This window comes from Gavialis gangeticus, unplaced genomic scaffold, assembly GCF_001723915.1.
Source record: "Gavialis gangeticus isolate Ggan-Ray unplaced genomic scaffold, GavGan_comp1, whole genome shotgun sequence".
Taxonomy (NCBI): domain Eukaryota; kingdom Metazoa; phylum Chordata; order Crocodylia; family Gavialidae; genus Gavialis; species Gavialis gangeticus.
In genome coordinates this window covers 4652421-4664220 of record NW_017728973.1, presented here as the reverse complement: position 1 = coordinate 4664220, position 11800 = coordinate 4652421, and the positions used below count along the sequence as shown (strand labels likewise).

The window sequence follows — 11800 nt, the reverse complement described above, 5'->3', positions numbered from 1 at the left end:
GTGGTCTGCTGATGCCCCACCATCCTCAGCCACAGCCCCACCTTTGCCAGCCCCACTCTGGTCTCCCCCCAGTTCTTCCCATTCCCTTCCCACCCCCAAGGTCCCACCTTTGTGCTCTTCCAATAGCTCCTCTCCATGAGTCACCTGCAGTCTTCACCTCTTTCTTCTGGGCTGCATAACAGGAGTAGCCTCTGTGCCCTTAGGGGAGTGAGGAGGGCAGCAGGTGCTGGCTCAAGAGCAGCAGGGCCCAGGCCTGGGGCTGTGCAGGATACTGCTAGTAGGTGGCACTAGTGGACACTGACACATGGGAAGGAGATTGAGTGGGGGCTGGGGGCTCCAGTTGGCATCAGCTTAGCACTTGCCCCATGGAAAGGTGGGGTTGTTGCATCCAGTGGGCTGTGTGTGATGGGAGCTCATACAGCTGGGCCTAGAACAGTGAGTCAACAACATTTTTGGGCAGAGTGCCAAAAACACCTGCACCTTCAACTTGTAAGATGTTGGCATGCCAGGGCAGATGGCAGGGGAACCACAAGGGGCCAAATTCTTGTTGCCGTGTAGCCCCAGCCCCCTCCCTGACATCCACCCAGTCACATATGCCAAGCAAAATGCCTTTGAGCGCCACACTGGCACCTGTGTCGGGGTTGCCTACCCCTGGCCTAGAGCCTGTTGTCTGGGCCAGAGGCGCTCAAAATGGAGTAAATGCCACAAACTGCCCACCCCTTCCATGAGCTGTGGCCTCTGCCCAAGCCCCTGGCACCTGGGGTGGGCTCCCTTTGACCCTGTTGTTCTGGTTCCCTGCTGTGCTGAGGAAGTGGGGGAAGCAGCTGGGTTGGCATGAAACCCCTGTTTCTACCTCCTGCTGCCTGAGGAAGAACTGGTTAAAGCCCCCAAGCCCCACCCCCCCGCACTTGCGATGGAGGGACATGGGGAGGGCATAACTGCAGGGTGCTGTCCTGGAGCCCACTGGGGCAAAGACATAGGCACTGGCATCAGGACACTTGGGTTCCCTCGCAGTGTCCCACAAGTTTGGTAACCTGGACTCTGCTTTGTGCTAGGAGAGGCTGGGGCCAAATTTGCCGGATGCCCTGAGACCCACTCAGTTGAAGGGCAACGCATGTGTGTTTTGGACTGGAGGTGCCCTTGAGAACACAATGGGGATTGAGCCCTCTTCTGTGGGTTTAGCCTGAGTCACCCTCTCTTGACTTCTCTAGGGACTCTGCTTTCTGTAGGGGCTTCTTGGTTTTGCTCCCTGATGCCTTATAAGTTCTCCTTGAGGATTATACTGTCTCTCACCACCCACCTGTTAACTCATGGTCCTGCCCGCTAGAGGGACAGGGGGTAAGGAAGTCCGTTACTCCCTGCCCCCTGAGCAGGTGGGGGGGGCATTGCTGTGGGTTGGGCAGGGGTTGTTATGGGAGGAGCCTTCTCTCTCACCCCCATAGTAGCCCATGAACCAGGCAGGGCCATGGTAGGGCCTTGTGGAGCTTGCAGTAACATGACCATCTCCCTGCAACATGTCCTTCACTCCCATGGCTCCGTACCAGTGAGCCACGGGCACCTCAGAGCGCTCGGGGGGCAGCCTCCCTGGCTGTGGCCTGCTCTGGGGCAGGGCCCACAGGATCACACCAGTGGACTAGCACCAGAGTGGGGCCATGGGACAGGATATTGGGAGTCCCCCTGGCTGGAGCCTGTTCAGGATGCCAAGGTTTGTGCCGTGGTTCCTAAGGAAGGGATCATGGAAGCTTTCAGCAGGGGCTGGGGGGGCACCTCTGTGTTAGAGATTTGGCCTGTTCAGCCCTGACCAGAGGGCTAAGCGCCCCATCTTGCCCCATGCAGCACAGCACCCCCTAGTGCAGTGCTAGGGACCCCACCATAAGCAGAGAGCACATGAGCATGCTGAGATCCTGGGGCCAGCCCTTGCCCCCAGCAGGGAGACACTGGCACTCCCAGCAGCACTTGGAGCACCCCAGCAACTTCCTCCTCCAGTTCTGTCACCCCCAGGTGTCCCCACCATCACTGGCTCCTTTGAGAACAGGGGCCCCACTGGGATGCTGGAGATGGGAAGTGGGGATCCCCTCACCCCACTTCCCTGCTGCCTCCCTTCTGTGCTGCACTGTGTGGTTGTTGCCGTGCTATAAATCTGTACAAGGAATCTCTCCCTCAGCCAAGACAAACTTGACCTACTTTCCCGTTTGTCCCTGCACTGAGATGGGAGCTTTCGGCAGAGGCCGCTGGCGAGCCAACCAAGCCCCATGCCCAGAGCCCCACTGTGCATCTGGGGTGGGAGATAGCTGCATGACTGCTCCTGGGACCACAGGCCCTGCCTGGCGGGCAACAGTGCCTGGTCCCTCTAGGCTGATGTCCCACCTCACTGGGTCCTGGGCTGGTTAGCTCTGCCGCAGCCAGACACCAGCTAGGGAAGTGCAGTTCTTCCCACAACCTGGTGACCTACAGGATGAACCCAGTGATGCCAGCCACTGCCTGGGCAGCCATGCGGTGTGTATGCATGCAGTGTCCTGGGGTGCAGCAAGGTGGACAGCCCAGCACACCCTTCATGGATGCCTCTGCCTATGCCCACTGCGTGGCCTAGCTGATAATGGCTGGGCTGACCTGCTTTGGATGATGCCTCTGTTACCTCCAGCTTCCATGTCATGGTCTGTCAGGGTCTGGGTGCCCTGAGCAGAGGCCTGGCATGGAGCAGAACAGGCCTGGAGCTGTGTCCTGTGTGGCAGGGCAGGGCAGGGCAGGGCAGGGCAGGGCATTCGTTTGCATCATTGTTCCTGGGTAGGATTGTCTGGGTGTGCTGGCACATGTTGTGAGGCAAGAGACAGGCAAGAGCCTGCAGAGAGCATGGGTGAGGGCAGGGGTCTTGCATGGGGGTGTGGGGGAGAGGTGTGACAGGGGTCTGGAGGAGGGGAGGCCTGCTGGGTTGCTTCCTGCTCAGGTTGGCGTGAGGGTCTATGTGAGAGAGGATGGTCATGGACCACTGCTGCTCTAATCACTTGTAAAGGACCCTACACATGCAGTCCATGGTACAGAGCACTACCCCTTCTGCCATGGCATGAGCACGGGGTGTATCAGGCAGGTTGGGGCAGGATGGCAGGGGGGCTGAGAGGCAGATCCAGCTCCCAGCTCTGTGGGTGAGTAGGGAGTGACCTACTTGGAAGCTGGGCAGGGGTTGGGTGGGGGCGGGTTTCAGCCTCCAGCAGCCCTTGACACCATTGAGGTGCACTGCTGGGACCTGCATATCATGGGCATTTTGGCCCTGGGCATGTCCCTCTCTTGGCAGACTAACCTGGGAACCTGGGACCAGGGTACCCTTTGACATCCCCCCACACTTTAGGCAGGCTTTGTTTGGGCGGGAACAGAACGCAGTGTACCCTGGAAGCATCATCTGGAGCAGTGGTTCTCAACATCTTTTGTACCAGGACCATGTAAACATTGATGGCCAGTCCCAACCCAGTAAATAGTTTAAGTAGAAACAACTCCCTGGCCCTGTCAATGCCCTTCACTCCAAACCTGGTGGTCCCTGCCCCAAGGCCCCCAGCCCCACAGTGTGTGGGGCAGGGGGCCTCAAACAGCCCCTTGCAGTCCAGGACTCTTACAGCCTGCAAAAGAAAACCTGTCATTTCCCATGATTTCCTCTTTTAAAGGAGAATCCACTTTTAAAGTTTGTTTGTGACCCTTTTATATATTCTTGTGACCCACTTTTGAATCGCAACCCATGGGTTGAGAAACATTGATCTAGAGCCTCTTGGCCTGATCCCAGAGTGGCAGGCCTGCGCGGGGAGAGGAACCGCCTTCCTGATATGTCTGGCCAGGACCATGCCAGCTATCATGGCCAGCTGTGGCCACCATGCCAAAGCAGGGCACTCACGGAAGGGCCTGTCCAGGCACAGCTCCAGCCCTCTCTGTCTGGAGCGTAGCCACACTCCTGCTGGGGATCCTCCACAGGGATCTCAGGTCATCCCCAGTGGGTGGAGGCCACTTCCCAGACCACCCACCTGCACCCTGCCCTGGGCTGGTGTCCCTGTTGCGCTCAGAAGTCTCTCAGACAGCCCGTTCGGTGGGAGCAGTGGTGTATAGGGATCCTAGGGGTGCCTCTTTTGTGGGAGGAGCTCCTGGGCAGGAGAATCCAGCATTCATACCCAGGCCAGCCTGGTGAGCTTGCGGTGGGCAGCAGGAAGGCCTGGGCAGCTGAGCTGCTGCTCCTGGGAGGCTCCAGCTAGTGGCATCCAGCCCTGTAGAGATGAGCCCAGGCCATGGCTGACAGGAGGAGGTGTAAGCTGTCCTGTTAGTCTCTGAATGCTCCCGGCGTCCTTGGGCTGGTTTGGCACAGGCCACCACCTTCTCCGCTAATAAAATGCCTGTCCAGCACCCCGCCTCCCCACCTCGGCCTCCCCCCACCTTGGCCTGACTGTGGAGTGATTGAAGCAGGGATTAGTGCCCTGGCACCGGCGCCCGGAGCTGTTTGCTCAGCACCACACCCGCTGCCAAGAGCTCATTCATTAACGAGCAAACAAATCTTTGTGCTGCACAAATCGGTTTCCTATGGACTTCTTCATTCACAGCATATCCCATGCTGCCCAGTACCCAGTGCAGCTCAGCCAGGAGGGGGCACCAGACAACCAACTACCCTGGCTCGGCCTGGGCATGGCCCTGACCTCCTGACCTCTCCTCACCCTGCACACCAGACACCTGGGTTCTAGCTTTGCTTCCACAGCTCTGTGCCTCAGTTTCCCCCTGTTTGCTCAGCACATCTGGGTATTACAAGGCTGGAGGAAGTCAGGAAATAGACAGCGTCTGGGTTTTTGCCGTGACAGGCAATGATGTGAGTTGGGCCTATGGGTGGTACTGAGCAGCCTGGTTGGCCATCTGGACCTCACTCACACCTCTTATCCATGAAGTGCTTCCCCCCTAACTTCTGGGCATTATTGACTGATTTTGCTGTTGATCTTTTTTACAGGCAGGATCTTCAGGGTGGAAGAGTGAGACACAGCTGTTTCCAACCCAGTCTCAGCATCTTCTGCCACCGTGAGTTGCTCTCTCTAGACTTTCCAAAAAGCCTGTGTGCTGCTAGGTGTCCCCACAGGGCAGCTCTAGGGGGCATCAGGGTGGCTCAATGTCTCCCTCTAGTGGTTGGTTCACAACCAGGGTTAAAAGCCTCCTGTTGTCACCAGTCCATTCAGCTGCTCCTTCAGCCCCAGTGCCAGAGAGGCCTGTGTTTCAGGAGTGGGAGGGGCTGGGGTCCCATCCTTGCTGGCAGCCAATGTGTCCTTGAGCTCTTTACACAGGTGCCAGCGCTGGTAGCAACTGCCATGGCACAGGTTGTCCAGTTGTTGGGTAGCTCATGGGAATAGACCTTGGGGCCTTTTATCCCCTGGTCAATGGATGAGTAGTTTCTTTCCAGCCCTTGCAAGCAAGGTGAGTTTGGGCTTGGTCTCCGCTTAGTTCCTGTTGCAAAGCCTGCCTCTGTCCCAAACTCCAAGCTCAGCACCTGGCTGGTGAATGCCCTGCACCATCCCTGCAGCCAGCCAGGGTCACCATGTCAGCAAAGGAGCTCGCCCGGTCCTGCTGGGAGGACATGGACCCCCTCCTTCACTGAGGCAGTCAGTCCAATGCCAAGACCATCCCCCACTTCCAGGAGCCAGGCAGCTAGAGACCTGGTGTAAGAGGGGGAAGAGACTCCATAATGGCAGCAGGTGAGGGGCAGGGGGATGATGCCCCCAGGTGTGGGCAGTGTTGTTCTGACTAGAACCATCTGAGCCCAGGAAAGATCAGGGAAACAGCTGTTGGGGGAAGGATGTGCCTGTGGGAAGGGTCTCCCTGCTATGGACTGACTCCCAATCTCTCCCATGAGAGAAAGGGGTACTGGGGCCCATGCTGGCAAGGGTGAAGCATGGAGCAGAAATGAACCCTTGGCCCTCAGAGCAGGAGCACTCTCCCAGTGTGCTTTTTTCAAGCCATCTGGGATCAGGTCCAGCAAGGGGTGTAGGCAACAGCGTGAGGGGTTCTCCTCTAGTGTGCGGCCCTGGGATCCTGGTAAAGAGCTCCAGCTAGGCATGGGGTGTCTGAGTCCTTCAGCTCCCCTGCCCTTGCTCCCCACCCTCAGAAGCCTTTAAGATGTGGCTGAGCCCATGGTGCATGGCAAGACAGACTGGGGGGGCTTGGTGGAGGTTAGTGTGGGGTGCTGGATCAGCCTGGCCTGTGCCCAGAGTAGGCTGGCTGCAGCATGCACCCCTGGACCTGTGACCCCCTGCCCACCTCACAGCTTGACCCATGGAGGTTCTCCAGCTGTGGGGCACCCTCTGCCTCAGCCTGCCCAGGGATCACCCCATAGGTCAGGGCCAGGCTGGACATAGTGCACCTGGCTGTGGCACCTCTTCCCCCTGCCACCCAGGGGTTAACACAGCAGTCACACTAATGGAGGGGCTTTCACAACCTTCAGTGCTGGTTTGTGTAATCTCCTCATGGCAACTGCTTCGGCCTCCCAGCTCCCTTCACTCCACAGCTAGGGCCCTCTTGTTCCCTTGGGGACCCAAGTCTCTTCACAGTCAGCTTCTCAGGCACTTGTGAAGCCTGTCACGGAGGGCACTGTACCAGGCTGGCCTTGCAGTGGCATGTTCCCTTGCCAGCATGGGGTGATGCAGGCCTGGGCAGGCCAGTGGCAATTCCACTGGCCCCTGTGCATGGAGCAAAGCCTTAAGCACATGGCTGCAGCAGGGGTCCTTCTCTGCTTAAAGGCCAGAGCTGGCCACATCTGCCCCCGCCTGCCTCCTGCCCTCCAGCAGGGATCCCCCAAAAGCATCTGAGCTGAGAACCTGCACCAAACACCAAACTTGTCTTGCCTAGAGCCCCCAGGCTGGCCTTGAACCTGTGTCCCTGAGAGTGGAGGGTGGGGCAATGCTTTGAGCATGAGGTCACCAGCCTTCCCTAGCTGTGTGTCTTCCATGCTGCATGGAGTGACTCAGGTGTGTGCCTGTGAGAGGAGGGGGGCGACAAGGATTCTCCCCCACTGTTAGCCAGGGGTGAGATGAGGGCCATTTTCTCCATAGGGGCTGTAGCTGGGCTTCCAGAAGAGGCAGGAGACTGGGTGCAAAAAGGGTAAGAAGGGTCAGCTCTGGGACAGCAGGGACCTGTGGAGGGCTGTGGGGATGAAGGGTTCTACAAGTTGGCTGGACCCATTGGTCCTGATGTGAGGACAGGCCTGGCTGATTGGTGTGATGAGGAAGCATCCCAATGTCTCTCTGTCTCCATACTTTCCTGCCCCCTTCTCTCTCCCCAACTCCTCAGAAGGTTTCTCTCCCTTTTAGCTTCAATAGACAAATTCTGCCCTTCCCAGTATACATTTCCATCGGACTCAGTGTGGCACAAGGCCTGCCCTGCATAATGTCCCAGCCTCCCCCTGTCCCCATTCTCTCCAGCCGTGGGGCCACTAGTGTCCCTAGAGCCAGCTCTGCCCCCTGGCCTCGTGGGGCAGGACATGGGGCTGGAAAGCCACCCCATGGCCCATCACCAGAGGCCAGGATGCACCTCAGGCCTGGCCACAGGTGCGAGGATTAATTGTCCTGGGAGATGCATCAACAAAGCAGAGCCCTGCTATTTCAGCTGCTCCACCAGCCACGCCTGGAAGGGAAGGAGGGGGCAGATAGGACCTTCTGTCCCCCAGACCCTCTTGTGACCCTAGCATTGGTCCAGGGTCTAGCCCCCATGTCCTCTCCTACACCATTTGGGATTTCCTGCCCCGAGCTCTGGCTTTCAGGAGGGACATGGGCAGTGTAGGGCTGTGCGTCCCATGCCGCCCCACCCTACTGGAGCAGACCAGGCTAATCCTGTGCAGGGCCCCTCAATTGAGTTAGGGCTTCTCCTGCCAGGTGTCTGGGGTGGGGGGCGGTGTTTGAAGCCACCACTCCCTCCCTGCGGAGCTGGCGGGAGCTGGTTTTGCAAGACTTGTGTGGGGTTCCATCCTCTCTCTCCCTACCATGCAGCTCCCAGCGCAGTAAATCATGCTGCGTCTCCAGGCCAGGGCCTGCATTCCTCATGCCCTGCCCCAGGCAGCCGCCCTTCTGTGTTGCCATGGGCTTGGGAGACGGATGCCGTGCCCCACCCCAGAAGTGGTTGCATTTGGGTCCCACGTGAGCGAACCCTCTGCAGCATTACTGTGTAGCTACCATGCCCCATCCCAGAGCTGGTCACATTTGGGTACCGGATGAGCAAACTCTGCCCATCATGTTGTCCAGCTGCCATGTTCCACGCCAGAGGTGGCTGCATGTCAGTGCTGGGGTGAGTTCATAGTGGTATATTTACAGAGCCAGCCCTGGTTTCCTCAGTTCCCCTACCCTGTCACCAGCATTGCCCCCTTGCCTTATGAGCTCACTAGTGCTTCCCCTCCTCTGACAGTCCCCGTCCCCCCCCCCATCCCCTTGCTCTCTCTCTGTCTCTCTCTCCCTCTCGCAAGGAATGGTGGGGGGTGGGGGCAACTTCTGTTTCAGCCTGGCACCCAGCCAGCCTCCAGGGATGCCTCTGGGATCCGTGCTGGCTCAGGGAGCGAGTCGGCTTTCCCCATCGACACTGGATAGTGCTGATCAAATAGCTTTTCTCCAGGGGCCCGTATGCCCAGTGCCCAGCCCAGGTCCCAGGCTGCAGTGGGAGATTTCTATTTATGGGAGGGCTGTGGGGCCTAACAGTTAGAGTGGGATTGGAGGAGGCGGGAGGGAGGGACAGGGAGTCAGGTCTCTCCAGGATTTTGTTCCCAGCTCTGCGGCCGACCTGTACGCGACCTTGGTAAGCCCTGTCTGTCTCTGCCTCGCTTTTCCATCCCTGTCTTTAGTCTTGGGAGACCAGGGCTGCCTCTTCCTCAGTGTCTGTGCAGCATCTGGTGCAATGGGTTCCCAGCCACCACCGCTACTGTAATACACCTAGTAGCAATCCAAGCTTTGTAGGCCCAAAGGGATGCAGCCAGGCATTCCCACCCATTTGCCCACTGCCTGCTTTGGGGCACAAAGGGTTACACAGCACATCGGGCTCCATCAAAGAAAGCATTCCTTGTCCAGGGGAGGTTGTTCTCCTCTTTGCCCAGTCCCGCGGCTTCTAAAATTAAACCCTCGTTGGTCACTGTGGGGCCTGGCTCTACCCAGGTACTTGGTGCCAGGGGGCCCTGCCAGCTCCTCCACCTGGCTCCCAAACAGTAACTCAATACAAAGCAGCCAGGGCTGCCCAGTCCCACTCGTCGGTGGGCCGGCTGCCCCTGCTGCCGGGCGGATCTGTGCCTTCGCAGCCAGCATCCAAGGCAGGCCCTGCTTGCTTAAACCATGCCTGGCCCTGCTCAAACCTGGGCCCTGGCAGCGGGTGGCTGGACAGATTGGACTGGGTTATAGCTGCCTCAGTCAGAGATTGCTGTGTTAGGTAGAGGGAGCAGAGAGCTGCCAGCAGGGAGACCCATCGCTGAAAGCAGGCAGAGTTCAGAGAGGTGGTAGTGTCCAAGGTGATGGTAGCATCTAGCAAGGTCCACAGCCTCCTGGGTGTTGTACACAGCACACACACACAGAGGCTGCACACATGTGTGTGTATCCAGAGCCATGGACCATCCAAGCCCCCATGAGCTTAGAATTAAACGTGGCTTCTGGGTTCTGTCCTCTGCTCTCCATGTTCAGTGCTGGATAGGCCGTAATCTCTGTCTTGATTTCCTGGCCTGCATGACCAGATGGGGCCTCCCCATCCCAATCAGGAAATAATTGTGCTGTGCAGGGTGCTCAGTGGAGGGCACTAAGGACAGGCAGAGGGATCCAGACAGGACCTGCAGACTTACATGCTCCCTGGCCTGTGGCTGTGCCAACATGTGAGGGTGGGGGCTGGCGGTGCATTATGAGTTGCCCCCAACAACTGGCTGTCATTAACTAGCCCAGGGGTGCTCAACTCCTGGCCTGCAGACCAGATCTAGCCCCCAGCACCATGTCAACCAGCCTGAGGCTGTGACTCTGCATGCTATTGAATGCAGAGCTCAGTCCCAGCATGCAGGGTTGGGCAGAGGCAATGCAGCATCCTATGGTCTCAATCCCCACCTATGAGGCAGGACAGGCAGTGCAGGGCCCCACAGCCTTGATCATAGCACATGGGGCCAAGCAGAGGGTACATGGGGCTCCAAGGCCCTGATCCTGGCGCACAGGGCCAGACAGAGGCTATGTAGGGCCCCTATCCTGACACCCAAGGTCCAATCCAGCCTGCAGACTGGCCCCTCACCACTCATTTTGCCCATGTGGCCAAAAGTTTGAGCACCACTGAAGTAGCCTGCTGGCTGTGGAGTCTGGCTCCTCACCTTCCGGCCCCACCCCACCTCCACAAGCAGAGGGACCTTTGAGGTTTTTCTCCTCACTGCCTGCCACATGCTGCTGCTGTGTGACTCCTGCCCAGCTGCTGTGCTCCCCCCGGCCCCATAGCGATGCTGCGTGGCTGCTACCTAGCCACACCATGCTCCACCTCAGGTGGCTGCAGCAGTTCAGGAATGAAGCAATCCCTATGCTCAGGAACAATCCTTCAGGGTGAGAGCACATCAGCGTGACATGGAGGGATCTTCCCCACGTGGGTTCGGGGGGGGAGGGGAGGGGCTGTGCCCTGTAGCCCACCCACCCACCACAGGGTGACAGTGGTCAGGCAGGGGTCTGGCTTGTGCAGGTTGGCAAGCCAAGGCACAGTGTGTCTCCAGAGGATGGCACCATTCATTCCTGCTGAGTCACTGCTCCAAAACCGGGGAGACCAGTAGCAAGACACGTCAGCGTCCCAGTGAGAGTGAGTTTGCAGAGCACCCAGGCCCTGTCTCAGAAGGCCTATTACTCATCAGGGCAGCGATGTCTGCCGGGTTCATATGGAGTTCCTGGGGCTTCTGAATACCTGCCCGTCCTCCAAGGGGAACAAGGAATGGGGAAAAAAGAAGAGACAGGCTGCATTTCCTGTCCCCTCTTGCATGATTCCCAGCCCTGGGGCTGGGGAAGGTGCAGGGGCTGTAAGTCTCACCCGAAGTCCATTAGGAAAAGCAGAGTCATCCTATGCCGCAGTCCCTGGCAGGGGTGCCAGCCCCCACCCTCTTGCTGGGCTCTTATGACAGGCAGGGAACACCACTGAGTTCAGCCAAGCTTCCAGTACTGCTCTGGATTTCCCTAAGGACCACCAGGACAGAGGTGCGCCCATTGCGGGGGTGAAGTGTGTGTTTGCAGGGGCTGGGGCTGTAGGAGGCTGTGGCAGTACTGGTTCAGGGGAGACCAGAGCAGATGGCCAGCTCATCCCAGGGCTTTGGGCTGCTCTTGGTCCAACATGTTTCAGGGAGAGGGGCTGAGTCAGAACTCCTGGGTTCTTTTCCCATCTCTGACACCGTGTGACTACAAACCAGTCACCACCACCTACGCCTCTGGTTCCCCATCTGAATGATGGCTTGTGAGGTCCAGGGAACTCTTTCCAGCCAGCTGCTTTAAGATCCTTGGGCCACTTCAAAGATTCCTGCCTACCCTCTGCCTGGACCTGTCAGCTTCCACAGGCCCCATCCAGCCACTGGCTACTCCTACACCACGTCCACTCAGTGATGCTGCCTCTGTAGCCTAGTCCCTAACATTGCCAGCTCCAGCTGTGGTGCCCCAGTCTGCTCCCTGCAGTTAACTGGTGCAGTCCGAGGCTGCTCCCTGGCTTAGCTGCTGCTCTGTGGGCATATGGATTTAAATGCAGGAATTTGTGGGTTTCCCTGAAAAGTGTTGGAGGAGTGTCTTCAAGGGGGATTCAGATCCCCACGCTGCATCCCCCCCCCCCCCGGGGG

The 11800-nt window shown here is 58.4% G+C and overlaps 1 protein-coding gene across 1 annotated transcript in view; it reads left to right on the top strand.

The window, feature by feature from the left end:
* The first annotated feature begins 4964 nt into the window (after positions 1–4964).
* THRA (thyroid hormone receptor, alpha) overlaps positions 4965–11800 on the top strand; it is a 40805-nt gene continuing 33969 nt past the window's right edge. Inside the window, exon 1 of the mRNA XM_019506975.1 lies at positions 4965–5034. The gene's annotated coding sequence lies outside the window, so the exon portion shown is untranslated. The remainder of the gene's footprint in view (positions 5035–11800) is intronic.